We start from the raw sequence: 27388 nt of genomic DNA, 5'->3' as shown, positions 1-27388 counted from the left end.
ATTTTGGTGTGTTGCCTTGGTGTGTAAAAATCTCTGGGGCTCCAAAGAAACAATTTAAAATAGTGATTTCAATATTGAGAAAGTGAATGACTCAGGATGTCCGGGCAATAAATCGTTTCACAAATCAAAAGATTTCCCAGTATTTTGCTTTCAACTATTGAAGGAGGTGAAGCAAATTCAGTTGTTACTGGTTGGATGATTAGGTGGTATTGAGTGACTCTGCCTGAACTTCTTCCATTCCCATGTACTTATTTATGTGAATGAGATTTCTCAGCATTATCATCTATAAAAATAGGATGTAGGGATAAAATTGATGTTGGCTGCTGTTTCATTCCGGCATGTCTACAACTATCTCAATATGAGTTGTATTTCTTATAAAATTTTACTCCTGGGGCACCTGGCTCAGTTGGTAAAGCATGCAACTCTTGATATCTTGATCTTGGTCGTGAGTTTGAGCCCCATGCTGGGTATAGAGCTTACTTAAAAAATATTTTTAAAAAATATTAAAAAACAGGGGCGCCTGGGTGGCTCAGATGGTTAGGCATCTGCCTTCGGCTCGGGTCATGATCCCAGGGTCCTGGGATCGAGTCCCGCATTGGGCTCCCTGCTCCTTGGGAGCCTGCTTCTCCCTCTGCTTCTCTCTCTCTCCCTCTGTCTCTCATGAATAAATAAATAAAATCTTTAAAAAAATATATTAAAAAACATATTTACTATAAATAAATAAAATCTTTAAAAAAGGATTTTTTTACTCCTTATATTTAATAATGCTCTGTCAACACTTGCAATATATTTATGTTGTTTTGACAAACAGTGAACAAATAATAACTGTAATGATAAATCAGTCCAGAAGAAAAATTTAAACTCTGGAGCCTTATGGCCACAAAAAATAAGAATACAATTTTAATTTTATATATATATAAATATACATATGTATTATATATATATCTATGGCAGAGAAGTATTGATGATCAATAAAAGATTTTCAAGCATAAACTATATATTACATTAGGATAACATTATGTGGGAGAAGTAGAAAGAAAATGCTTTCAAGGAGAAAAAGCAAGTGATGTAAATTTTCCTCTATTAAAGAATAGCTTGCTTATGTATTTTGCAAATGGTTGATGATGAGTATCAAATCACTGTGACTCCAGTTTTATTTTAAAATGTCAGTATGTCCATTACACCACCAATCATATCCTTTGCAACTGCAGTTGACCCTTAAACAACATGGGTTTGAATTGTGAGGGTCCACTTAAATATGGATTTTTAAAAGATTTTATTTTTATTTTATTTCATTTAAAAAATACATTTATGTATTTGAGAGAGAGAGAGTATGAGCAGGGGCAGAGGGGGAGGGAGAAGCAGACTCCCTGCTGAGCATGGAGCCCATGGGGCTTAATCCCAGGACCGCGAGATCATGACCTGAGCCAAAGGCAGATGCTTAAGTGACTGAGCCACCCAGGTATCCCAAGATTTTAAAGTAATCTCTACACCCAGCATGGGGCTCAAACTCACAACCCCGAGATCAAGAGTTGCATGTTCCACCATCTGAGCCAGCCAGATGCCCCTGGATTTTTTCTTTTATAAATACAACACAGTACTGTAAATGTATTTTCTCTTCCTTATGGTTTTTAGTAACATTTTCTTTTCTCTAGCTTACTTAATTGTAAGAATACAGTATATAATAAATACAATATATGAAATTTGTGTTAATAGACTATGTTATTGGTAAGGTGCCCAATCAACAGTAGGCTATTAGTAGTTAAGTTTTGGGAGGTCCGAAGTTATACATGGGTTTTTGACTGCAGGAGTTGGCACCCCTAACCCCCGCATTGTTCAAGAGAGTCAACTGTATTTAAACCTAGTTGGAAAAAAATTTTTTAATTTCAAGAGAATGCATGGTTTTAAAAAGATCTGCTTTATTGAAGGGTACATAATTTAAAGTTTTGTTTAGGGTGTTCATGGGCTAAATTTCTGAAAGACTACTGCTTTGAGGGATGGGCTGGATTTGGCTTGGTAGAGGAGGTGGAGAAAGGCATTCTGGGTAGGAAGAAGAGAAAAGGTAAGGGCACAGAAACTGGGAGATAGGGAACTGTGAGTAGACCCGCTCATGGAGATAAGCATGAAAGGTAAGTTGGGGTGAGACTAACAGTTACCAGGCATCTCTGCCTCTGAATTTTAATTGTGCAAGTTACTCATGATTCTAATCTCCTTGGAAAATATTCCAGCTTTACGGATAGGCTTGGGACCATTGCCTCCATTTCTGGTCCCCTCCCCGCCTCCCCAGAGGTGACCTTGGTTTTCAGTTTGGTGTTTGCTATCTTCCGATGTGCTTCCATGCATTCACGCTCAGAGGTTGCTTCATGAGAGAACACCGAGGGTAAGGAGTTTCAGCTTTTTCACACTGTTATTAGCAGCCAGGGGCTGGGGGATGGGCTGCGATTGCTCTAATACATGACTTTTTTATGGCTTCTGACTGGAATTTGCTCACTGAGAAAAGGAGAATTGTGATTCGGGGGTGAGGGAAGGAGTGGGGCTTAATTTTGGCACAAAGCCTGTGACAGTGGGGCGCCTGGGTGGCTCAGTTGGTTAAGCGACTGCTTTCGGCTCAGGTCATGATCCCGGAGTCCTGGGATCGAGTCCCACATCGGGCTCCCGGTTCGGCGGGGAGCCTGCTTCTCCCTCTGACCCTTTCCCCTCTCATGCTGTTTCTCTCTCAAATAAATAAATAAAATCTTAAAAAAAAAAAAAAAAAGCCTGTGACAGTATTGTCAGGGGATGGCATTAAGCATTCTGTCACTGGAGAGTGGAGGGGATGATACAGGAAAGGTGGTGGGAGGACACCAGACCCCATCTTTTTTTTTTTTTTTAATGGTGCCTTTGCTTTAAAGATTTTATTTATTTATTTATTTATTTATTTATTTATTTATTTATTTATTTTTATTTTATTTGAGAGAGAGAATGAGAGAGAGAGCATGAGAGGGGGGAGGGTCAGAGGAGAAGCAGACTCCCTGCTGAGCAGGGAGCCCGATGTGGGACTCGATCCCGGGACTCCAGGATCATGACCTGAGCCGAAGGCAGTCACTTAACCAACTGAGCCACCCAGGCGCCCACCAGACCCCATCTTTATCTGCTCACAGATATACCTGGCTGGGTAGAAATATTCTCTCTAGAAATGGGTGGCCCTCATGGTTTCTTTTATGTCCCCACTTTTGATAGAGACAAGGACCCAGAAAATGATGGAATGATCATACAAGTGTGATGAGCTTCACTGTTGAGGACAATGGGCGTGGTAGGGACAGTGGCAAAATGGATGACAGCTCAAGCTCTTTCTACAGGAACAGTCATTATTCAACGCACTCAGTCCTGTCTTGGGGAAATATGGCATCAGTGTGAGCCTTAGCTTCTTCAAGAGACTGTAGAAATTGGGATTTTTTTGTGTGAAATCTCTCAATATTGGTTCAAAAATTTCTTAAGTGCTGTGCTGGCCAAACAAGGCATGCGTTTGCAGGATGCATTTGACCTGGGGGCTGCTAGTTTTGTTTTAAGGCTTCTTGCCTAAAGGCTGAGTACTGGACCATCATGTAATCTCTCAGCATGCTGCCCGGCTCTAAGATCTGTGGTTCTGAGGGACTCTAGGCTTCTTAGGGAGATGCTGTGGGAATGGTTGACTTCACTGCCCATGTCTGGTGCCCACCTGCTGTCCAACATCCAGCTAGCAATAGAGCTCTGCCAGGAAGTGGGGAGCTTTGCAGAAGTTTCCAGAAGCATCCTCATAAATCCAGGGAAGTCAGCCAATGTAGATTCACTAGAAGTTAAGACTCCTCCAGGGAGTTGGTCCTAAGGCCTCCAGTGTCCTCCCCTTAGGAGATGGAGTAGGTTCTTATGCCTCTCCCAGGGCAGAGCCCAGTGGGAAGATAGACTGGTGACTTTCTCAAAGGGCTTTGTTCTGTGACTAAATCCAAGCAAGGCAGTCAGACACAAATGGAGCGCGTGCGCGCGCGCGCGCACACACACACACACACACACACACACACACACACACACACTGTCTCCAGCACTTCCAAGACCTTTTCCCACGCAGTCCCATGGCTGCCGGAAGGGCAGCTGGTCGTGGGAACGGACTCGAGGTCCCCTCCCCCAATGGAAGCTCCACCCTGCTCCATTTACTCCCAGCCATGGGATCCTGGTTCCCTCCACCCGCTTACTACTTCCAGGGAAGGAAATAGCTGAACAATGCAGCAGATCAGAGACTGGGCACTGAGCCAAGGGCCCTGGGCTCCAACCTCTGGCTGCTCTACCCATCGCACTCCCCCCCACCCCCCTCTGTATCACCTGAAGGTTGCCTTCCTCAGCCCTTCCTCCCTACCTTCTCACCTCCCTAGGAAACTTCAGATGGCTAACAGGACCTTTGGCCCCTTTCCTGGGCTTGCCCCTCCCCCCCTCTGTGGTAGCCAGTGATGTCCCTACTTCCACCGGAGTATGATTCCTAGTATGAGGGGCAGAAGCAAGGCTTTGATGGAGATTTTGGCCAGTGGGACTGGGCGGGAAGGAAGCGTCATTTTCCCTTAAGTTTTTCTCCAGAGGTGGAAGCAAGTCCTTAGAATGGAGAATGCTGGAACAAGAGCTCCCGGAGCCCTCATTCTCTCTTCCAGACAGAGCCAGCTCAAAGGGGCTGGAGGGGATGCACGTGCTCACAGGCCTGGGGGGCCATTCTGAGAGGAACAGAAAGGAATCACTAGTCATTTCCAGTTTCTTGGGGCTGGGAAGTTGGTGGGAACCACTACTTTTGTTTTTCCTGTTGGTCTAAAATAATATTCTGCTTGGGTCCGGAACCCCACGCCCCAGGCAGTACAGCTCCTTGCTCATTCTTGGTTCTGGTGCTTTCCACTGCCTTGCCTTCCGCTAGCATTTCCTGCCCTGGGAGCCAAGGGGCAGGGTTCCTCACAAATTTTTGCCACCTCTAAAAGCCAAGCCAGTCTCCCGTCTCTTCCCCAGATCCCAATTCAGGGAGTAGGGAGTGGGTTGGAAACTGGAATCTGTGAGGGGAGGGGAGCTCACTGGATAGGTGACAACAGGCCGACCCTCAGACCCTTTCTCCAGCACCTGGCTGGTGCCAGGACATGGGTGAGAGGAATCTTCAATCCCAGTCTCTTTCCCCTGACATTTGGCTTCCCCCCTTCAGTGATTTCTGTCCCTGCGTAGCTTGACCGTGGCAAAGGGGCCACTTGGAAGGCTAAAGTGTTGAGACCTGGAACGAGTGCTCAAGAGCCCACTCCCAGACTCAGATTGTAGCTGAGCAGCTCAGGCACAGAGAGCTGATCAACAACATCAGCTGATCAAGCTGATCAACAAGATCAACAACCAGTAAAAGGGGGAGAACTGAGACTCTCCGGTTTTCTGACTCTTAGGCAACGTCTTTCTGTAACTTGCTACAATTTCCAAAGGTAGTGTTGGCATAACCCTGGGTGGGGGGAACAGAAGAAAAAATGTCAGTCACTTGGTGTCCCAATCTTCTTGCTTGAGCCTTTTAGAACCTTATTTTTGTCTTCTTTTTCAGTAGCTCAGGCTCTCTTTTCACCTTGAAAAAGTGGCATTTGACTTGTCTTTTGTTCTTAGCCAAGAAGCTGATGCTAATTCTTCCAGACTCCTGCACTCAGAGGCTGAGCAACACACTTTTGCACTAACTATGCCAGTGGGGTTCGCTTCCGGTTGTTTCGTAAATGTTAAGTCATGTCTCTCCAACTCTGCCGCAAGCGTTCCTTCTTCACAAAACAGCCACAGGATTGTATCACAATAAAAAAATAATCATCGAGGGCCCACTGCACGCCAGGCTCTTTGCTTCTCACCCTTAAAGAGCTTCCAGTCTAAAGGGCGCAGGACCCTGTGAGGAAACACCAGACAAAGGATGGCAGGTGACGGTTGCTGGGAAGGGACTGCCCAGGGCTCCCTGAGGAGGTGCATTTCAGGTGAGCTCTCCAGGACAGGGAGCCAGCCTTCTGAAGATCTGGTGAAAGCATGGTCTGGGCCAAGAGCAGAGTGGAAATAAGTGCCCTGAGCTTGTCATGTTTGAGACCCTGAAAAGGAACCAGAGTTGCTCTAGGAAGGAGAAAGGTGTGGGAAGCAGCTGGAGGGCATTGAAGGCTCAGGTCCGCAGAGTCTTGTACCAAGCAGGAGAGGTGAGGAATTTAGATTTTATTACAAGTGAGTTAGGAAGCCACTGGAGGGTTTAAAGTACAGGAACAACATGATCTATATTCTGATTTTATCCATCTATCATCTATCCATCTATCTATCTATCTATTTATTTTGGGGGGAAAAATAGCTAGTTTATTTGTCTCTGAGCAGGAATAAGCCATTTCTGGCACATGGTAGGCACTTCTGTTTGGGCTCATGATTTCTTTCTTTTTTAAATTTTTATTTATTTATTTTTAAAAGATTTTATTCATTTATTTGACAGAGAGAGACACAGCGAGAGAGGGAACACCAGCAGGGGGAGTGGGAGAGGGAGAAGCAGGCTTCCCGCAGAGCAGGGAGCCGGATGCGGGGCTCGATCCCAGGACCCTGGGATCATGACCTGAGCCGAAGGCAGACGCTTAACAACTGAGCCACCCAGGCGCCCCACCTTTCTTTTTTTTATTATTATTATTATGTTTGGTTAGCCAACATATAGTAAGTACATCATAAGTTTTTGATGTAGTGTTCAATGACTCATTAATTGCATATAACACTCAGTGCTCATCATCACATGTGCCCTCCCTGATACCCATCACCTAGTTACCCCATCACCCCCTCCCTTCTGTAACCCTCAGTTTGTTTCCCGGAGTCCAGAGTCTCTCATGGTTTGTCTCCCTCTCTGATTTTTTCCCATTCAGTTTTCCCTCCCTTCCTCTATAGTCCTCCACGCTATTCCTTACGTTCCACATATGAGTGAAACGATATGATAATTATCTTTCTCTGCTTGACTTATTTCACCTAGCATAATCCCCTCCAGTTCCATCCATGTCGATGCAAATGGTGGGTAGCTGAGTACTATTCCATTGTATGTATGAACCACATCTTCTTTATCCATTCATCTGTTGAAGGGCATCTCGGCTCCTTCCACAGTTTGGCTATTGCGGACATTGCTTGCTATGAACACTGGGGTGCATGTGCCCCTTCTTTTCACTACATCTGTGTCTTTGGGTAAATACCTAGTAGTGCAATTGTGGGGTCATATGGTAGCTCTGTTTTTTTTTTTTTTTTTAAGATTTTATTTATTTATTTGACACAGAGAGACACAGCGAGAGAGGGAACACAAGCAGAGGGAGTGGGAGAGGGAGAAGCAGGCTTTCTGAGGAGCAGGGAGCCCGATGCGGGGCTCGATCTCAGGACCCTGGGATCATGGCCTGAGCCGAAGGCAGACCTTAATGACTGAGCCACCCAGGTGCACCCAGTAGCTCTATTTTTTTTTAAAGATTTTATTTATTTATTTATTTGAGAGAGCGAGAATGAGAGAGAGAGAGCACATGAGAGGGGGGAGGGTCAGAGGGAGAAACAGACTCCCCGCTGAGCAGGGAGCCTGATGCGGGACTTGATCCCGGGACTCCAGGATCATGACCTGAGCAAAGGCAGTCGCTCAACCAACTGAGCCACCCGGGTGCCCCGGTAGCTCTATTTTTAACATCTTGAGGAACCTCCATATTGTTTTCCAGAGTGGCTGTATCAGCTTGCATTCCCACCAACAGTGTAAGAGCGTTCATGATTTCTTTTCCATTTGTTTAGTTTCCTGGGTTTACTGTGATGTAACTGACACACAGCACTCTACTTGCTTAAGTTGTACAGCATAATGATGTGGCTTCTGTACATTGTGAAAAGGTTGTCACAGTAAATTGAGTTCACATCTATCATCTCATAGAGATATTTTAAAAAAATACAAACAAAAAAATGAAAAACAATTACAACTATATATATATATAATTTTTTTTTCTCCTTGTGATGAGAACTCTTGGGATCTCCTCTCCTTCCTATACAACTTCCTATACATTGCACAGCAGTGTTGACTAGAGCCATCATGTTGTACGTTATACCCCTAGAACTTGTTTACCTTATAACTAGAAGTTGGTGCTTTTTGACCACCCTCATCTCATTCCCCCTCCCCCCCCCACCTACCTATGTTTTAAAAATACTTAAAACATTAATCATTCTGGCTGTATTGAGGGGAATGGATTGGAAGAGGGTGAGAAAGGAGACAGGAGGTCATTTGGAGGCTGCAGTGATCTGAGCAAATGATGGTGGTAGGTTGGATCAGGGCAGAAGAGATGTAGAACTATGCCCCTTCTGAGACAGAAGTGGCAGGACTTGTTATGATGGGTTGGATAACAAGAGGGAAGGGGTGAAAGAAAGAGAGGAATTGTAATGACACCTAGGTAGCTGCCTGAGCAACCTAGATGGTGGTGGGGCCATTTGTGAAGATGGGTAACATGGACAACCCTAGGGGAGTACCAGGTTTGAGGGGGCAGGTGGAATCAAGGGTTTGGGCATGTGAGGTTAGAGCCATTTAATAGAGATGTCAGATTGTCATGATTGCCATATATCATGTCATATGGTTTATATATTACCATCCCAAAAGTTCTACATGTTACATTTGGTGGACAACTCTCTTAAATTTATTATAATCTACAGATTTCCCCTACCCACTTCTCCATCACCCCCTTTTTGGTGAAGAAATAGATTTTTTTTTAAAACATATTTTATTTATTTATTTGAGAGGAAGAGAGAAGGAGAGCACAGGGGGAGAGTGAGAGGGAGAAGCAGACTCCCCACTGAGCAGGGAGCCAGATGCAGGGCTGGATACCAGGACTCTGGGATCATGACCTGAGCTGCAGGCAGGCGTTTAACAGATTGAGCCACCCAGGCACCCCAGAGAGATTTTTGTCCTTTAGAAATTTCCTACATTCAGGCTGCCTGGGTCTGTCAAGCCTCCAACTTGTGATTTTGGCTCAGGTCGTGGTCTCATGGGGTGATGGGATAGAGCCCTATGTCAAGCCCTGTGGTGGGCTCCGTGCTCAGCTGGGAATCTGCTCAAGATTCTGTCTCTCCCTCTCTCTCTGCCCCTCCCTGCCACTGCTCATGTGTGCTCTCTTTCTGTAAAATAAATAATTTTTTTTAATGAAATTTCCTACATTCAGGATTTTGCTGATTGCATTCCTATGGTGACATTTAACCAGTTCCTCTGTCTCCTTTCATTTTCTGTAAACTGTAGATAGCTATAAAGGCTTGTTGTGATTCAGGTTCAAGTTTTTGTCAAGAATACTTCATAGGTGGTGTTGTATCCTTTCATCAGGAGGCCCCTAAACTTCAACCTTTGTAACATTACAGATATTGGTGATCTTGATTTCAGTGAGGGTTTACAAAATGGTGATGTTCTATTATTCCTTCTTCTCCTATTACCTAATTGGTTACCTTGAGGCATGTTTGTAATGAAAATCAGAATGAATGCTTGTTTCTTACTCTTAGCAGTTTTCAGAGTAATTATTCCACATCAGCAATTCTGTTAACCTGAAGTACAGTTCATATAAGAAAAGCAAGTTAAATGCTTGCCTTGATTCTCTTCCTTTATTTACCGATTTTTGGAAAAATGAGTTGGTTCCTTTGAATTCTCCAAAGGTGATCAATGAAGGTTGTTTTTTTCTCTTATTTCTCTCTCTCTCTGTCTTTTTTTATTTTATTATTTGAGAGAGAGTGAGTGAGCGAGCACAAGCAGGAGGGAGTGGCAGAGGGAGAGGGAGAAGCAGGCTTCCCTCTGAGCAGGAAGCCCTATATGGGTCTCTATCCCAGGAACTCGAGATCACAACCTGAGCCAAAGGCAGACGCTTAACCAACTGAGCCACCCAGGTGCCCCTCTTTTTATTTATTTTTATTTTTTTAATTTTCATTTTTTTCCTTTCCTTTCAAGCATCAGTAAGCACTCATGAATTTTATCATTATAAATTAGTTTTTATCAGATTTTTTCTGGAGAGCAGATTTTTATTCAGAGAGAATTGGGACTGAGTTTATATTTCTGGAACATCTTCTAGACACTGGCCTAGGTACTTTCACATACATTATTTTATTTAATCCCCGTGGTAGTCTTGGAGGGTGGGTGCCGTGGCCCCCTGTTTTTCACGGAGGAGAGACAGACCCTTAGTAGCCACATGACTAGTCTAAAGTCATACAGCCAGGCAGAGGCCAAGCTCAGATTTGTCTAAGCCACATAGCACCATGTAGCTTTTTTGAATGAGATCCTACAGACACTGATTCCCTAAATAGGGTCCACTGATTACTCTGCTAGCCTCCTTCATACCTCTTGTCATATATCCTCCTCATACTTACCTGTTTTTGTTCCCTTGAGTTTGTGACTGTCATACTTGCAAAAGCAGTTCCTAGGGACTGAAATACTCTTCTAACTCATAGCTTTTTTTTTTTTTTTCAAAAAAAAAATTTTTTTTAAAGTAAGCTCTGTGTCCAACATGGGCCTTAAATCCACAACCCCAAGATCGAGAGTTGCATGTTCTACTGGCTGAGCCAGCCAGGCACCCTACTCATAGCTTTTTTGTTGTTATTGTTAAATACATTTTAATCATATTCTTCTCGAATTGAACATTTTATTGAGATAATTGCAGAATCACAGGCAGTTGTAAGAAATAATACAAGAGATCCCTTATACACTTTGTCCAGTTTTTTTTTTTTAAAGATTTTATTTATTTATTTGACAGAGAGAGAGCACAAGTAGGGGGAGTGGCAGGCAGAGGGAGAGGGAGAAGCAGGCTCCCCGCTGAGCAGAGAGCCCGATGCGGGGCTCGATCCCAGGACCCTGAGATCATGACCTGAGCTGACGGCAGATGCTTAACCGACTGAGCCACCCAGGTGCCCCCTACACTTTGTCCAGTTTCTTTCCAATGGTAACGTTTTGCAAAACTAACCGTAGTATATAACATCACAACCAGGATGTGGACAGTGATGCGATCTGCCTATCTTATTCAGGTTATGCCAGTTTTTCTTGTTCTCATGTGTGTGTGCCTGTGTGTGTTTGGTTTTATACAATTTAGCACATGTGTAGGTTCGGGTGTCTACCCCTAGCATCAAGATGCTGAGCAGTTCTGTCACCACCAGCATCAGTCAGTGTTGCCCTTTTACAACTGTGCCCACCTCCGGCCCACCTTCCCACCTCCCCCATCCCATCCCAAACCTGTCAGCCAGTCACTCAGTTGTCCTCTATTTCTAAAATATTGTCATTTCCAAGTGTTATATAAGTGGAATCATACAGCATAGAACCTTTTTCCAGTCAGCATACTTCCCAAGAAATTCATCCAAGTGTTTACACATATCAGTCAACAGTTCAGCCCTTTTTAGGGCTGACTAGTAGTCTGTGGTGGGGATGTGCCACACTGTGTTTAATCATGTGCCTGCTGAAGGACATCTGGGCTGGTTCCAGTTTTTGGTAATCATGAATAAAGCTGCAGTGAACATACGTGCACAAGTTTTTATGTGAAGATGTTTTCATTTCTCTGGAACAAGTGCCCAAGAGTGCGATTCCTGGGTCATCTGGTAGTTGTGCAGTTAGCTTTTTTTTTTTTAAGGTTTATTTATTTGAGAGAGAGAGAGAGTAGGAGCTGGGGGGCAGGGTAGAGGGAGAAGTAGAGAGAGAGAATCCCAAGCAGGCTCTGCACTCAGCATGGAGCCCGACACGGGGCTTGATCTCATGACCCCGAGATCATGACCTGAGCCGAAATCAAGAGTCAGAAGCTCAACTGACTGAGCCACCCAGGTGCCCCTGCCTGGTTAATTTTCTAAGAAATTGCCAAATTGTTTCCCAGAATGGCTGTGATATTAGTTTTCAAGGATTGGAGAGCATGTTCATGTGCTGATAGGCAAAATTAGATTGTAGGAGCCAGGTTCTTAAAGAGTGGAGAGAGGGTGGGTCCCATGGCTCCTGTGGTGGGCTTGTAAGGGAGGCGACACTTTTCAGAGTACAAGGCAGGGAGAAATATCGGAGGGTGCAGAGGCAGATAGGTTTGCAGGTTGTGTTAGGAATGAGAGGAAGCTCCCTTTTACTTCTATTTCCTCAGTAACAGAAGAGGCCAGGGCAATACATTGCTCTACATCAAATCATCATGTTGTGTGCCAAAACAAATACAATCTTATATGTCAATTGTATCTCAATACAACTGGAAAAGAAACACTTAAGAACCTATGTCATCAGCTGAGATGAGAGGGGAGGAGAGGTTTTATGGAGAGTGGAAAAGCAAACTTATTGGAGAAGTGTCATAGGCATTCCCAAGCAGTGTTGAGAATCTGTTTGAGGTTAGGATTGTGAACATGAAATGAAGGTAATCTGCCTGGACGTGTGGTTTTGCGCTAGCAAAAGCACTGGGAAGGCAGATGGTGGATTTATCCAGAGTAGGGGTTTTGCCAGGCCAGCACACTTGGAGGAGAGAGGGCAAGAGAGTGGTTATAGTAATGGATGATAGAAATGAAGGTAAGAAAGAAGGAACATGAAAAGTGGGTCTAATGAATAGTGAGACATTAGTGAGGACAAGGGATCAGAACTCATGATAAAGTCAAAGAATTGTTGAGGGAGACTTAATTAAGGAAAAGGTTGTGGTTGGAGAGTCTCCATATTGGAAGTGGAATGACTTAGTGAAGACAAAGTTGAGGGTGTGACCACAGGAGTGAGCAGCTGTGTGGAGTGTGAAAGATATCGCTGGAGATGAGGTGGTCAGGGAAGTGATGGAGAGGCCATCACATGGATGTGGAGCTCACCAAATATAACAAAAGATAGGGTGGACAGCGGGCCAGTGAGCCAAGAGCTAAATGATGGGCTGTGAGCGACCAGGAGGTTGATTGATAACATTAACCAAGATGGTATGTCCAGATGATGAAGCTTCAAAGGGACGGGTTTTGTAGGAGGAGTGGGGGAAGCACTGGTTTAGAAATGGTGTTCGGGGTGGGAGAGGAATATATTTACCCACTTCCTGACTCTGAGGTACAGGAGAATAAGAGGAAAATAGCATTCACTTAAGAAGGCTGCCAAACCTCAGTGTACTGAGGGGATAGCACAGTTTCAGGTAAGGCAAGGAGGTGAAGGCAGCATCCTGAGAAAAGGCTGAGGGTACAGAAGAATTTGCTGATCACAGGTTGCAGAGGACACAGAAGAAGGATGTGGCTGAGGGCAGGGAGCTGGAGGCATCTCGCCAGTGGGAGGACAAGGAAGGAGGTGATACTAAATGAGAAGGAACTCAAACCTGTGGTGATGGCTGAGGTAAATCGGGATAGGGGAATGACAGGATACAGTGCTGTCCAGAACTTTTTGTGTCGATGGAAAATCTGCACTGTAAACACTAGCCACATGTGGCTATTTTTTTTAAAGATTTTTTTTTAAAGATTTTATTTATTTATCTGAGAGAGAGAGAGAATGAGAGATAGAAAGCACGAGAGGGAAGAGGGTCAGAGGGAGAAGCAGACTCCCCGCTGAGCAGGGAGCCCGACGTGGGACTCGATCCCCGGACTCCAGGATCATGACCTGAGCCGAAGGCAGTCGCTTAACCAACTGAGCCACCCAGGCGCCTGCCACATGTGGCTATTAAGCACATGAAATGTGGTGAATGGGATCGAGAGGCTAAATTTTTAACCTTATCATTTTAATTAATTCAAGTTTAAATAGCCACATGTGGCTAGTGGCTATCATATTGGACAGCACAAGTCAGAGGAAGGTGGCTTCCCATTTTTGTGACATTTTCACTTGCCGGTCATGTGGTCATCAGGATGGTCACTCCTCCAAATAGAGAGGTGTAGCAAAGACCTTCTTATTCCTCTATCATGCAAATCCAGATGAAGCACAGGGTCAGGCAACTTGGGGTCCAAATTCTTTTTTTTTTTTTAAGATTTTATTTATTTGTCAGAGAGAGAGAGCATGAGTGAGCGCACAAGCAGGGGGAGCGGCAGGCAGAGGGAGAAGCGGGCTTCTCACTGAGCAGGGAGCCCCATGTGGGACTCGATCCCAGGATCCTGGGATCATGACCTGAGCTGAAGGCAGATGCTTAAAGGACTGAGCCACCCAGGCATCCCTGGGGTCCAGATTATAACTCTACCACTCAGTAGCTTTGAATTAGAGCAAATAAATTAAATTGCTTGATATGCATAGGCCTTCAGTATATATTAGTTGGCAAAATCTCCCTGAGGTTTCCTTTCATCTGTGGAATGGGAATGGGGAGCTGTTGTAGAAATTAGTGCTTTAGCATGATGTTCAGTAAATAGTCCCTGTTATTGACGTAGTGAGTTCTTAATATTTGCTGATTGGTCAAAAACTGTCCTTCAGGCCAAAAGGTTGCTTGTCCAGGGATGGCCTGGCAGAAATGAGCCATCCCAGTTCCCTTTGAGTTCCAGGTCTCTCGGATTACAAGATGGGGTAGGTCAGGGCTGGGTTTCATTGTTTGGTTCTGCTTTGTACTGGGGTAAGAACATTCCTGACCTGAACTTGGAAGTGCAGGTAAGGATAGCCAAGGGGATAAGCTTGAGGATCTAAAGTGAGCCGTGGTATGGGAGCCTCTAGTCATATTCTGGGCAGTTCTTTTTTTTTTTTTTTTTAAGCTTTATTTATTTGTTTGAGAGAGTGTGAGAGCACAAGTGTGTGCGGTTGGGGTTGGAGGGACAGAGGGAGAGGGAGAAACAAACTCTCCCCTGAGCAGGACCCCAGGATCATGACCTAAGCTGAAGGCAGACTGAATCACCAGGCACCCCATAATTTGGACAGTTCTGGTATCATGTACCACTTCGATTTTTCCTGAAAAAGCCTTCGTTTCATAGCTCCAACCTTTCTTCCATCCCTGCATCCCCATCATCTAAAAATCGAAAGCATGTTGTTTGTGAAGTAGAGTAATGGTGTCCTGAGATTCTAATGGGAGACATTTGTGATTTGGGGCTATAATGAACTAGGAGTCATAGTGACCTCTGATTTGGAGTCATTGTGATCACCCTTTCTGTGAAGCCATCCATAATTCCCTAGTTATTATCTCTGTGGTCTATCTCAGTTTGAACATTTACTTCCCTCAGCCTCTCAGTGTCTCTCCCTCTGACTAGATTGTGACATCCGAAGCAGGAACTTTGCCTAATTGATCACTGAGTATTCCTGGACTCTGGCACATGTCTGGAGCACATAGTAAGTAGCTGCTCAATAATGATTTTTGTTGAATAAGTGAATGGGATTTGAGGTGATGGCACCCCACTGTGAGCTAAGATAATGTGACCTCTTGTTTGCGGTCTGGATTGCCTATGAACAGATTGTGTTGAGGTGCCTGTGCCTGTGGCCTGCAGTGACTGTGATCTGAGAGGTCTGTGCAGTGATTGTAGCCTGTTGTCACTGACCTGTGATAAGGACCAGCAGGGATAGTGAGTGAAGGTGATTGTGAAACTTGCATGATTGTGATCTCAAGCAGCTGTGAACAAGTTAGCCATGGTGCTTTCCACCACTGCTGTCAGGTGACTGTGATCCTGACCCATAGAGATTTGGCTTCAGATGACCACCAGCCAGTGTCAGACCTTGACCATTGACCTGAGATGTCTCTCAGGTGCAGACTATTGATCTCAGCTGGCCGCTGAGGTTACTGATCTGCATTATGAGCTGACGTAACTGAGATCTGTGAACCTGGGCTCCGTCTGGGAATGGCGCTAATATGTGTGTACTACTCTTAGATTTTTTTTTTATAATAATATATCCTCCCAGGGCTTACAAATGACACACCCCTGCTTGGCCCCACGCAAACGAGGGTTAGGGACGAAGACTAGGTTGGGTCAATGCTCAGAAAACTCTACTTGAAATACAACGCATCTTCGTGCCGCGCAGCTAAAACTACTTCCAAGACCACAGCCACCGGCAAAGGCCGCTTCTCATCCAGACCCCCGCCCCCCCCAAAACCCTGGTGCGCCTGCGTGGAGGCGGGGCCGGGCTTTGCCCTTTGTTGTGGGCCCCAGTTTCCCAGGACACCGTGCGGCGCTGGGGTGGGGCTATGCAGATGAGGCACCGGGGGCGGGGCGGTTGCGGCGGCGGCGGCGGCGGCGGCCGGGGAGGGTCAGTTGGAGGCAGGCGCTCGCTGAGGCAGGAGGAGGGCTCTGGGCCCGCGGCCTGACAGGGACTTAGCCCGCAGAGATCGGCCCCGCGCGCGCGCGACCCCACACCCACCCTCTCATCCACCTACCCACTCCCTGCGCCGCCTCCTCCCACCCTGAGCAGAGCCGCCGAGGATGATAAACACCCAGGACAGGTAACGGCCCGGCCCAGGCTCCCCGCCCCCATCCTCCCCTCATCTGCTCCAGAGGGCCTTCCCCAACCCCCGGCCGGTTCCAGCCCCCACAGCGGGGCCTACCCGCCCCCCACTGGGTCCCTTCCCCACTTCAGCCACCCCAGTCCGAGTCCCCAGCCCCGCAACGGGGCCTCCTTCCGCCCTTTAGCCCCCTCCCTCCAGCCCGGCCCATCCCCCTCATCCGGGCCTCCTGCTCCCGCAAAGCCCCCCCTCAAGCCAGGACCCAGTCTTCCAATCAAGTCCTCATTTCCTTTAAGTCCCGTCGGACGGTGCCCCTTTCCCCAAACTGGGCTTTTCCCTCAGCGAGATTCCCCAGATTATTTCCCATTTTCCCCAAGTCTTTCTTCCTTTCCCCTTTAAGTCACTTAACCCTTCCCTTTGACTCTCTTCCCTCGAAACTGCATCCTCCAACCAAACCCCTCTCTTATCACTGCCGCCCCTCCCCCAGTCAGGCTCCAACCTTCTGCTCTCAGCTGGACTCGTTACCCTTCCCCCCTTCCCCCTTCCCCTCCCCCGTTTTCTCAGGCCTAATAGTTTTTACAGTGATGCCCAGCCGTCCCTTTCCTCCCTTATTCCTTCAAATTTTCCCATCTTCCCTCCCTCGACACCCCTTTCCCAGGTAGGCCTCGTTTTCCCTGTCTCCCAGCCTTCTTCCTTTTATTTCTCACTTTGGACTTGACTCCAGTTTGCCATCCTATTCCCCTGGTGGGGTTCCCCCAACACTCTTCTGAACACCGCTACCCTCTAAACACTTTCTCTCAACTGGAACTCCTCTTTACTCTTATTTTTCCCTTCTTAATTGAATCCCATGTTTAGATCATTAGATCTCAGAACTCAGCCCACGCTGCTTCTGTTGAAGGCCTACTCTCCCTGTACTTCGCTCTCTTTCCCAGTGCCTAAAAATCAGGCCCCATACTCTGGATACTGGGCCATTCCAAGTTTCCTTCCTCAAAACCTGACCCCAGTCTTCCCCATTAATTGGAGAGAAAGGCTGCACATCTTTCTGAAACAGCACCAGTAGTTTTCTAAACTTGCCTCCTACTTATTTCTCCTGCCCAAACTAGGCAGAATTGATCACTCAGCTTTCCTCTCTCCTCTCTTCTTCCCAAGGCAGCTCTTGTCATCCATCTCTTTTTCAGACATATCTGGCGTTTCTGCCCCAGACTCTGTGAAACTGTTCCATAATCCTGATTCCTCACAATTTTTAACCCTAGTTGCTTTTTCTACATCAGAATGACTTCATTTACAATTTGGGTCTAATTTTCTTCCTAATTTTTCCCCCTAGACTTGTTGCTGTCCCTTCCAAAATAAGCCTGAAGCTCATTTAGTTTTCCACACCCAGACCCTTTGTCCCCAGATTTGGCCTTAGGGCCTCTGCTCCACACTTGGGCCTCATTGTTTTGCAAGCAGATCTGTTCCCTGCAGATCCTCCTTAAATTGTGTCGTGGTCTGTCCAGAGCTAGTCTGTAGTTCCTTTTACAAACATATCCTTCCTTATTGCTTTTTTCTGCCCCCCAATGGGGCTCTACCTGCCATTCAAGTTTCCTCTCAAACTTGGGCTCCATTCTCCTTAAGATGGTCTCTGACTTGCCATTTCCCAGTCCTTTAGCAGCACCATCCTTAAATATTCCAGCTGGGTTTTTAGCTTTTCTTGTATCTCAGTGTTTCTCAACCTTGGCTGCACCTTTGAAAAATCAATCACCTGGACCCCACCTTGAAAGATCTGTTGTAATTGGCCTAGGGTGGGGCCTGGTTATTAGTATATATTTTTAAAGCTCTCTGGGTAATTTTTTTTTTTAAAGATTTGAGAGAGAGAGAATGAAAGCACAAGAGGGAAGAGGGTCAGAGGGAGAAGCAGACTCCACGCTGAGCAGGGAGCCCGATGTGGGACTCGATCCCGGGACTCCAGGATCATGACCTGAGCCGAAGGCAGTCGCTTAACCAACTGAGCCACCCAGGCGCCCTGGGTAATTCTTTGTAATGTGCAGTCAGGGCTAAGAACCACTGCCTTCTCTCCCCTCCCCCCTCCCCCACCAAAGACCTTTCCCATCATATTTCTTTAGTGTCAGCTCTTTCTCTACTGAAAAGGACCTTGTTTCCTTCAGGGCTTTCTTAGTCTTTCTTTCTCAGGTACTGTCCAGAAATACCCAGGATACCCACAACAGCCTCTTAAGTTCTCCTACCTTGAGTTACTCCGTTCTCAGCCATTAGCCATTTTCATTCTCAGACTCTTATCTAGCCCACACACCTTCATTTCTTCCCTATATGCAGAAAGAAAATTCACTCGTTTTCTGGTTTGTTATGGTCGTATTTGACCCATTATCCCTACCTCTCAACGCTTCTTCACCTACAAGCGCATTCTGTTTTCCTTTTCTGAGACTGTCAGTGTCCATGTCCCTTTGCAGTCCCTGCTTTCATTACATCTTCTCTACCCAGCCCCTCTGGAGCTGAGGAGGTGCACGTGGATATATACTTGGATGGTGCTGGATGCCAAAGGTGTTGCTTGTGGTAAAGCTGCGTGTGATGAGGATAAGACAGTAGGTATGAGAGAGGACAGGATGAAGTGCAGAGGTGGAGGGAAGCAAAGAAACCTACAGGAAAATCCACAAAAAGGGTATATGAGATGGATTTTCTTTTCTGTTACATGTTTTTGTCTCCACAGTGGGGTTTGTAAGGTGGTGTGGTCTCAGCAGGCATTCTCTGGAGTCTTCTGGACTGAGTTGGTTTGGTGCCAAGTCTTTTGCAGGCAGTTGGAACCAACACTTAAGGGTCTTCATTGACCATGACGTTGTGAGACTTGAGTTCTAGTTCTGGCTTAGCTAGTGTGCTTCCATGTAAAAAGAGGGGGTTGGGTTTGCTTGATTTAAGATTGCTTCCAGCGTCCTAAGTGGCAAAACAGGCTTGCTTGTCTCCAGGGCCCTTGCTTAGTGTGTTGGTAATTTGAGGGGCTTGGCTGTATGAAAGGCAGGTGGAGGGAGGAGCCAGCTGGCCTGCCGGGGCCTGGGTAGGAGCAAGGCCTTGGATCAGGCTCCTCCACTTTGGCCTGGGGGTGGGGTGGTGTGTACAGGGTGTCTGGTTTCTTTGAGTTATGGCAATACTGTTTCCATAACATGTTTCCCAGCCTCCTCTGGCCTGCCCCTAACTTTTAAAAGGATCCTGTTAGAGCCCTAACTTACGGATTCCGATAAGCGCCGGATGTTCTTCCCAGTCTGTGTGCTTGGTGTTTTGTATCCGCAGAGGGGAGGGCGAGCTGGCTAGTGTAGCTCTCATTGGGTGGGGGATGGGCTCTCTAGCTTCCCTGGCTCCAGTGAAATACTCAAGAGGTGGAGGCTTGGTTTCCTGGAAGAAATAGTTGCAGAGGAGCTGGTAGTATGTTTTGAAAACAAAGCTCTTCCTTTCCAGTTTTGTTCCGATTAGTACCTCCAGATTGTCAAAATTCCTGATGGTGGGGGAGGGAAGAAGACACAGGAATAAGCACTTTTATTATGGTTTTTGAACATGAGGCTTAAATCCAAGGAAATCAAACTTCATGGCCTTTCTCTCCCTGAGTTTGCGGGGGCAGGAAGACAGTCTCTGTCTAGGGTCGGCTTAGTACCTTGTGACGATACATTATGTGGAGAAGAGCTTGCCCTGGCTTTATATCCATATTACAGTCAATCTTTGATGGGCTTTGAGAAGCCTATGGTTCTACAGGTGTTTCCTCTTGGGGGTGGACAGAGCACATGAGCACATCAGACCTATCCTGAGTATCTTCACAGAATGGTTCCCTGGTAATGGAATCTCTTTCTTTCCCCCCAAAGATACGGTTTTGGTTATTCCTTATTTATTGGTACTATGGCTTGTCAGGTGTGGGATAGTAGGGAGAGCAAGTTTTCCTACCATGTACCTTCAAGGTCATTCCACAGAGAGAGACTCCTAGTACAGTTGGGAATCCCCCCCAAATTGGAGGTATGCTTCAGAAAGCAGTGTGGACTAATAATAGTAATTCCTCATTCTGCCAAGAAATCCAAATTTAGCCTCAGAGCTGCTCAGAAATATAAAAAGGGGGACTGAGGAGTGGGGTAGAGGATGTTACATATGTGCATTTCTAGAAAAAAAAAATTCATCCCTTTTTGAAACAGTATGCAGTGTTGATTCAAGTTGGTGCCATGACTCAGAAGGCTGTGAAGCCTAATTGAACGCTATAAACCAGAAATAGCCGAGTCGGTGAGCAAGAATTTTATTGCTTGAAGTGAACAAAACAGGTAGTTTTCTGTTAGCAGCAAAATAAAGTGCTTTGTATAAGATAAGCCTTAAGAAAATCTCCTAGGCCTTTGATACTGTATTAACAATGAACTCATTCTGTCCTGGGAAGAGAAGCTGGAACTGGATGATGAGTTTACTATATAAACTAGATCAAGGTACTTAAATTGTAAAATTAAGGTCTAATTTTAAAGCAGAGTACCTTGCTATCCATCCACCTCTGTAGCCTATGTGGTTATGCCTCCCTTTGGCAGAAGATGTACCAACATCAGTTGTGTAATAAGATAAGCAGACCTCAGAGGCGGATATTCTAGCTGCCACCACAAGTGTGTTTCTTGTGGAGAATCAACCAAAACGCAGTTTTGCTTTCAGTCTGTGATTCAGAGTGGTGATGTCATTTTCTTCATAATTGTGCTTACCAAGTAGACTCCCTTTGGCACACAGAACAGCCCTAGAGAAATGACTTATGCCTGGCATCTGACCAGGGTCCCTTTCTCATATGGGAAGGGAACTGGCAGCTGGAAGTCAGCCTCAGTGGTCTCACTAGACTGGAGGTGGCCATCACCTCCTACCTTTCTTCCTAGTTCTTAGCTAAATGTGATGGCAGCCCTGGATTGGTCCCTCTTTGCATAGGGATTAGTCATCAGAAACCTTTCTAGTTTAAGTAAAAAGCAGCCCGTGTGAGGGAAGTCTGGGCCTAGAGAGTGTTCTTTGAGGTAGAGCCTGAGATAGGAATGGATCAGAAGAGGTTGTGAAAGAGGGGAATAAATGTAGAATGCTTGGAAATGTGGTTTTATGTCTTTTCACTTGATACCACAAGGTAGGTAATACCAAGGCCATCTGATCCTCCCCTGACAGGTAATGGAAACCAGAGAGAAAGGGTGCAAGCTCAGGCCACTTTTATTAAAGTGAAATGTGATCAAAAGTATATCAGGGAGAATATGAATTCACATATTTGTTAGATGTTGCTGAAGGGAAGTTAGCCACAGAATTATATTAAATCTCTGTGTAGCAGGCCGTCCCCTGCTTTGATCACACTAAATATAAAAATCAAAACTGACATAAAGTCAACTCTAAGTGATTCTTCAACAGGAGATCCTTTACTCTGTCAAGAGATTTAAAGGTACTTCCTTTAAATAGTAAGCATCGTAGAGATTTAAAAATAGGATTTGAATTATAAAAATTTGATTTACCAGCAACATTCTCCAGGAATACATCTGCTGCATACACTGCCTGTCTGTAGCCAGTGTATGAAATTATAACTTGCTAAGGGCATTTCAGACAAGTTTCACAGAATGCTTTGAATTAGAGGCAGGAGGACGTGGTATGTCGGTAGCATTCATATGTATCCTGAGATGTGTTTCCAGGGGCATGTCTGATAACAACTGAGAAAATAAGAGGCACTAACAGATAGGCTCTAATCTCCCATCTCTCTTCTGAACTAACTTGGATATTTGACACCTTCATTTCCAGCATGGTATATTTTTTTTCTTCAAAAGCAAGACCAGCCCAGCTGGATGTTTGGGTTCAGTCTGATACATTTGATGCTGCTTAATGAGCCTGATCTTTTCAGGCTTTGACTGAGCTTCTTAAATCATCTTTTTGTGGTAAAGATTAAACCATGCCTGCCCCCCAGTGGAGTGAGCAGGATGTAAGGAGGAATAGAAAAAGCTGGGCATTGGAGCCAGTAGAAACAAGACTGAACTGAAAATGAAACCGAATCTGGTTTGGATCTTGTGACAGAAGGACCTGTGCTAAGCCACTTTCACTGTGCAAAAGTTCCTGCAAGATTCACTGTTCTCTGTTGAGATTGGTGGCATATTTTGTCGGAATATCATTTTGAAGACTAAAGTCAATAAAAGAACAGAAGTCTAGTCTTTATTTTTATTTTTTATTTATTTTTTTATTTTTAAAGATTTTATTTGATAGAGACACAGCGAGAGAGGGAACACTAGCAGAAGGAGTGGGAGAGGGAGAAGCAGGCTTCCCGTGGAGCAGGGAGCCCGATGTGGGACTCAATCCCAGGACTCTGGGATCATGACCTGAGCCGAAGGCAGACGCTTAATGACTGAGCCACCCAGGCGCCCTTTATTTTTATTTTTATTTTTAAGTAATCTCTGCACCCAGTGTAGGGCTCGAACTCAGGATCCTGAGATCAAAAGTCACATGCTCTACCGACTGAGCCCGCCAGGTGCCCCTGTTCTTTCTTTAATTGAAAAAATAACTGACGTACTATGTTGTATTAATTTCAGGCATACAACATAGTGTGATTCAATAATTATATATGTTACAAAAGGGTACCATGTGTCATCATACAAAGTTGTTATGATATTATTGATTATATTTCCTGTGTCCTGCATTACATGTCTTATTATTTTGTAAATGGAGGATTGTACCTCTTAATCCTTTTCACCTATTTCATCCTCTGGCAACCATCAGTTTGTTCTCTATCTGTAAGTCTGTTTCTGTTTTGTTTGTTTTGTTCCTTTAGATTCCACACATAAGTGAAATCATAAAGTATTGATCTTCCTCTGACTTATTTCGCTTAGCATAGTGCCCTTTAGGTTTATCCATAGTTCTCACAAATGGCAAGATTTCGTTCTTTTTCATGGCCGAGTAGTATACCATTGTGTATATATACCACATTCTTATCCATTCATATATTGATGGACAGTTAAGTTGCTTCTGTATCTTGGCTATCATAATTACTGCTGTGATGAACATAAGGGTGTGTATATTTTCTTTAAAGTGTTCTCATTTTTTTTCAGATAAATACCTAAAAGTGGAATTGCTGGATCGTATGGTGGTTCTATTTTTAATTGTTTGAGGAACCTCCATACTGTTTTCCACAGCGGCTGCACCAGTTTGCCTTCCCACCAATAGAGTACAAGGGTTCCTTTTTCTCCACATCCTCCCCAACACTTGCTGTTTCCTTCCTTTTTCTTTTCTTTTTTTAAGATTATTTATTTGACAGAGACAGCGAGAGAGGGAACACAAGCAGGGGGAGTGGGAGAGGGAGAAGCAGGCCTTCCACTGAGCAGGGAGCCCAGTGCGGGGCTCGATCCCAGGACCCCGGGATCATGACCTGAGCTGACGGCAGACGCTTAACGACTGAGCCACCCAGGCGCCCCATCCCAGCACCATTTTTTGAAGAGACTGTCTTTTCCCCATTGAATATTCTTTCCTCCTTTGTCGTGGGTTAATGGAACGTGTATGGTTTTATTTCTAGGCTCTATTATATTCCATTTATCTGTGTGTCTGTGCCAATGCCATACTGTTTGGATTCTGTAACTTTGTAGTATACTTTAAAATCCGAGAGGGTGATACCTTCAGCTTTGATGTTTCTCAAGATTGCTTTGGCTATTTGGGCTCTTTTGTGGCACCATACAAACTTCAGGATTATTTGTTCTAGTTCTGTGAAAGATGCCATTGGTATTTTGATAGGGATTGCACTGAAGTCTTTAGATTGCTTTGGGTGGTGTGGACGTTAACAGTAGTCTTCCCGTTCATGTCATGGCATATCTTTGCATTTGTATCTTTAGTTTCTTTCATCAGTGTCTTACAGTTTTCAGAGTACCGGTTTTTTTTTACTTCCTTGGTTCAATGTAGTCCTAAGTATTCTTTATTTTTTTTTATAATGGAATTGTAAATGGGATTGTTTTCTTAATTTCTCCTTCTGGTAGTTTGTTGTTAGTGTATATAAATGTAACAGATTTTTATAAATTGATTTTGTATTCTACAACCTTACAAAATTGATTTCTCATAGGTTTTTGGTGGAGCTGTTGAGGTTTTCTATATATAGTAGCATGTCATCTACAAAGAGTGACAAGGTGCCTTGTATTTATTTTCCTTGCCTGATTACTGTTCATGCCCCTTAATTTCTTTAACCACCACATATGTACCCATCTCCCTGTCCTTCTCACTTCAGAAATGACAGGTTTTTTGAAAGAGAAGCAATTTGCCATTCACAGCAAATAATGAAAAGCAGATCCATTATGATGGACGATGAAGATAATTGTTGATTGGGATCTCCAGTACACTGAGTTTATCCTAAACCCTAGCTGTTTCTCTTAGGGAACTGGAAATGGATCCTAGGGTGGGACCCAAAACACCCTTCCACTCTCACTCACACACTTGCTCTTGTGCAGACTTTGTTGGGAGGAGGAGGAGTTTCCAGGATCCTTGTGTATAAGAGTAGGGAAATAAATGATTTGTTACCATGGAATAAACTTCTTGCACTTACTTCAAGAGGAGTGAGCACATAGGTTAGTGCTGGACACGGGGCCAGGCCCTAGGGATTATTTCTAGGCAGACAAAGGAGATTCTGGATCTAAAAGAAGGAAAATCCACCTTACTCTGATTTTTCCAGTAGGTTGGCCCCATTGCTTCTGCTATTTGCAAGTAAAAATTAGCTCAGAATGAAGATGGTGGTTGGAATGCCCATCAGGTGGAAGGTAGCTCTCATCCAAAGACTAGGGAGGAATAATTTCCTTGGAAGTAGGAGTCTGAGGTTAGCACTAGAATTCTAGAACTGCAAGGGCCTTGGGGATCTGGTGGTTTTGTGAACCCATGCAATTCTGGTATACAAGGGCTATATCTCATCCATCTATCCCAGAGGAGAAGTCTGCCTAGTTCTTGGGTAGCTCCACTGACCAATACATTGCAAGCCAGCTTTCTTCAGTGGCCCAGCATTCCTGGTGTTTGCAAGAACCTCAACGGAGGCTCATAGTTGTCACTAGGGAATGGGAACAGAACCATACCATGTGTGTGTGTGTGGGGGGGGTGTATATACACCTTTGCTTATGGAAGCCCCCCTTGTCTTAATTGTTTCTGGCCCAGACACTATTATTCTGTCCCTTAACACATTGGAACGGGGGGATGATAATAGTTTATTGTCCCTAGTAGAAAATAAATTCCTCCTTGAAAACAACGGAGTCCTCAGTCATGCCCCTTCTGCTGTTGGTGAGGCTAAGAGCAGGGGAGATGAGGATGGCCTGAGGCCTTCCAGGGGAGGCAGGAGGTGGTGCATGTGTCTTTTACCCGCAGGTATCGATGCTGTGCCAGCCCACTGACACTGCCCTGGGAACTCCCATCTCCCAGTGAGATTTTTTTTTTTTAAGTATTTATTTTATTTATTTGAGAGAGTGTGTGTGCATGAGCGTGAGCCATGGGAGGGGCAGAGGGGGGATGATAATAGTTTATTGTCCCTAGTAGAAAATAAATTCCTCCTTGAAAACAACGGAGTCCTCAGTCATGCCCCTTCTGCTGTTGGTGAGGCTAAGAGCAGGGGAGATGAGGATGGCCTGAGGCCTTCCAGGGGAGGCAGGAGGTGGTGCATGTGTCTTTTACCCGCAGGTATCGATGCTGTGCCAGCCCACTGACACTGCCCTGGGAACTCCCATCTCCCAGTGAGATTTTTTTTTTTTTAAGTATTTATTTTATTTATTTGAGAGAGTGTGTGTGCATGAGCGTGAGCCATGGGAGGGGCAGAGGGAGAGAATCTTGGGCAGACTCGCCTCTGAGCGTGGAACCCAACACGGGGCTTGAGCTCAGGACCCTGAGATCATGATCTAAGCTGAAATCAAGAGTCGGATGCTTAACTGACTGAGCCACCCAGGCGCCCTGCAATGAAATTTCTAAGTGTAATTTCAGGCCCCTGGTTGAAATCCTTGAGAGAAAGAGGAGCCAAGCTAGAGCATTGATGGGTTTGGACTTCCTGTCTCAGCTGGAATGCTCACACAGGTCTCTTCATACTGAGGATCTTAGTTGGATGCCCCTTTGGTTATTGTACCATTGCCATGTTAGGTGTGAGTTCAGTTTTATCACTGTGAGCCCAAGTGAAGAACTCAAATCTGGCATGCCATGCCACATAAAGCAAAAAGTGTGAAGAATGGTGCCTTGCATCTTACTACAACTGGCTTTCAGGAAAAAAAAAAAACAAAGCCGTGATTTATGTCATTTGCTGATTTCTGTGGTGTAAATTTTCCCCCTGTGGCCCGTGTAAGCTACCAATGTGATGTCATTAAACACACAGTTGGGAAGATATGGGCACAGTCGTGTGAGCTGGCTCTAGCACAACCCTGCAGTGTCCTCCCGTACGTTATCCATCGCATTCCAGCTGCCTGGAGGCTAGGGTGGTGGGGTCATGGGACAGACCTATTGCCGACTCGTGGTGCATGTGCACCACTACTTCTTTCCCTGCTTCACTTGCTGTTGGCCTGTGAAGTGAGCTACAGCTCAGCCTGAGGAACCACTAAATCAGGTTCAAAGAAGGCAGTGGAGCAGATTTGGAGCCCTGGTGGGTCCAGCTGAATATCATGGTGGCAGTAAGGGCACACACCTGGAGGTGACAGGGAGTTCCTTCAGGAGCCTCTCACCCTCTGTAATCCATCTGCTTATTGGCTTCCTTAGTTCTTAGCAATTATTCCTTCTCCCTGATAAACAAGCGCCTCAGTGTCCATTCTGATCACATCAGTATTACCTAAACTCCCGTGCCCAGGTCAGATTCTAGCAAGGAAGCCCAACATTTGGTGGCATACCAGGGACAAACTCAGACCATTATACTCTGTACTGTAGTGCATCTCTTCTCTGAGAGCCAGATCCCTGGATTTAATTCAGTTCTTGACCCTGGAGAGATTTGGGTTATTGATTTCTTGTCCAGGTCTTTTGTTTAGATTGGGGAGGAAGCCATCATTGGAAGAGTGGCCGTGGGAGTTCCTCAGGGACATGGTACCCAGCCCATGTGATCTCTTTGAGGCCCATATGCCTCTCCAGCCAGAAGTGACCGTGTAGGTTTTGAGATTGCCACAGAGGTTGTTGAAGTGCTG

At 45.3% G+C, this 27388-nt stretch overlaps 2 protein-coding genes across 5 annotated transcripts in view; one reads left to right on the top strand and one right to left on the bottom strand.

The window, feature by feature from the left end:
• The window catches only part of ZNF609 (zinc finger protein 609), a 252841-nt gene that overhangs the window by 10065 nt on the left and 215388 nt on the right, over positions 1-27388 (bottom strand). For 3 of the 4 annotated variants that reach the window (XR_015768569.1, XR_015768566.1, XR_015768568.1), the window contains one exon: positions 18503-19758. The gene's annotated coding sequence lies outside the window, so the exon portion shown is untranslated. The remainder of the gene's footprint in view (positions 1-18502; positions 19759-27388) is intronic. The other variant, XR_015768567.1, reaches the window with a different exon arrangement.
• Positions 1-27388, top strand: part of OAZ2 (ornithine decarboxylase antizyme 2) — a 31025-nt gene that overhangs the window by 197 nt on the left and 3440 nt on the right.

Source organism: Eumetopias jubatus, unplaced genomic scaffold, assembly GCF_037043125.1.
Source record: "Eumetopias jubatus isolate StellerSeaLion01/CBP00866 unplaced genomic scaffold, mEumJub1_p1.0 scaffold_7, whole genome shotgun sequence".
Classification (NCBI taxonomy): Eukaryota; Metazoa; Chordata; class Mammalia; order Carnivora; family Otariidae; genus Eumetopias; species Eumetopias jubatus.
This window is presented reverse-complemented; position numbering and strand designations above follow the sequence as displayed.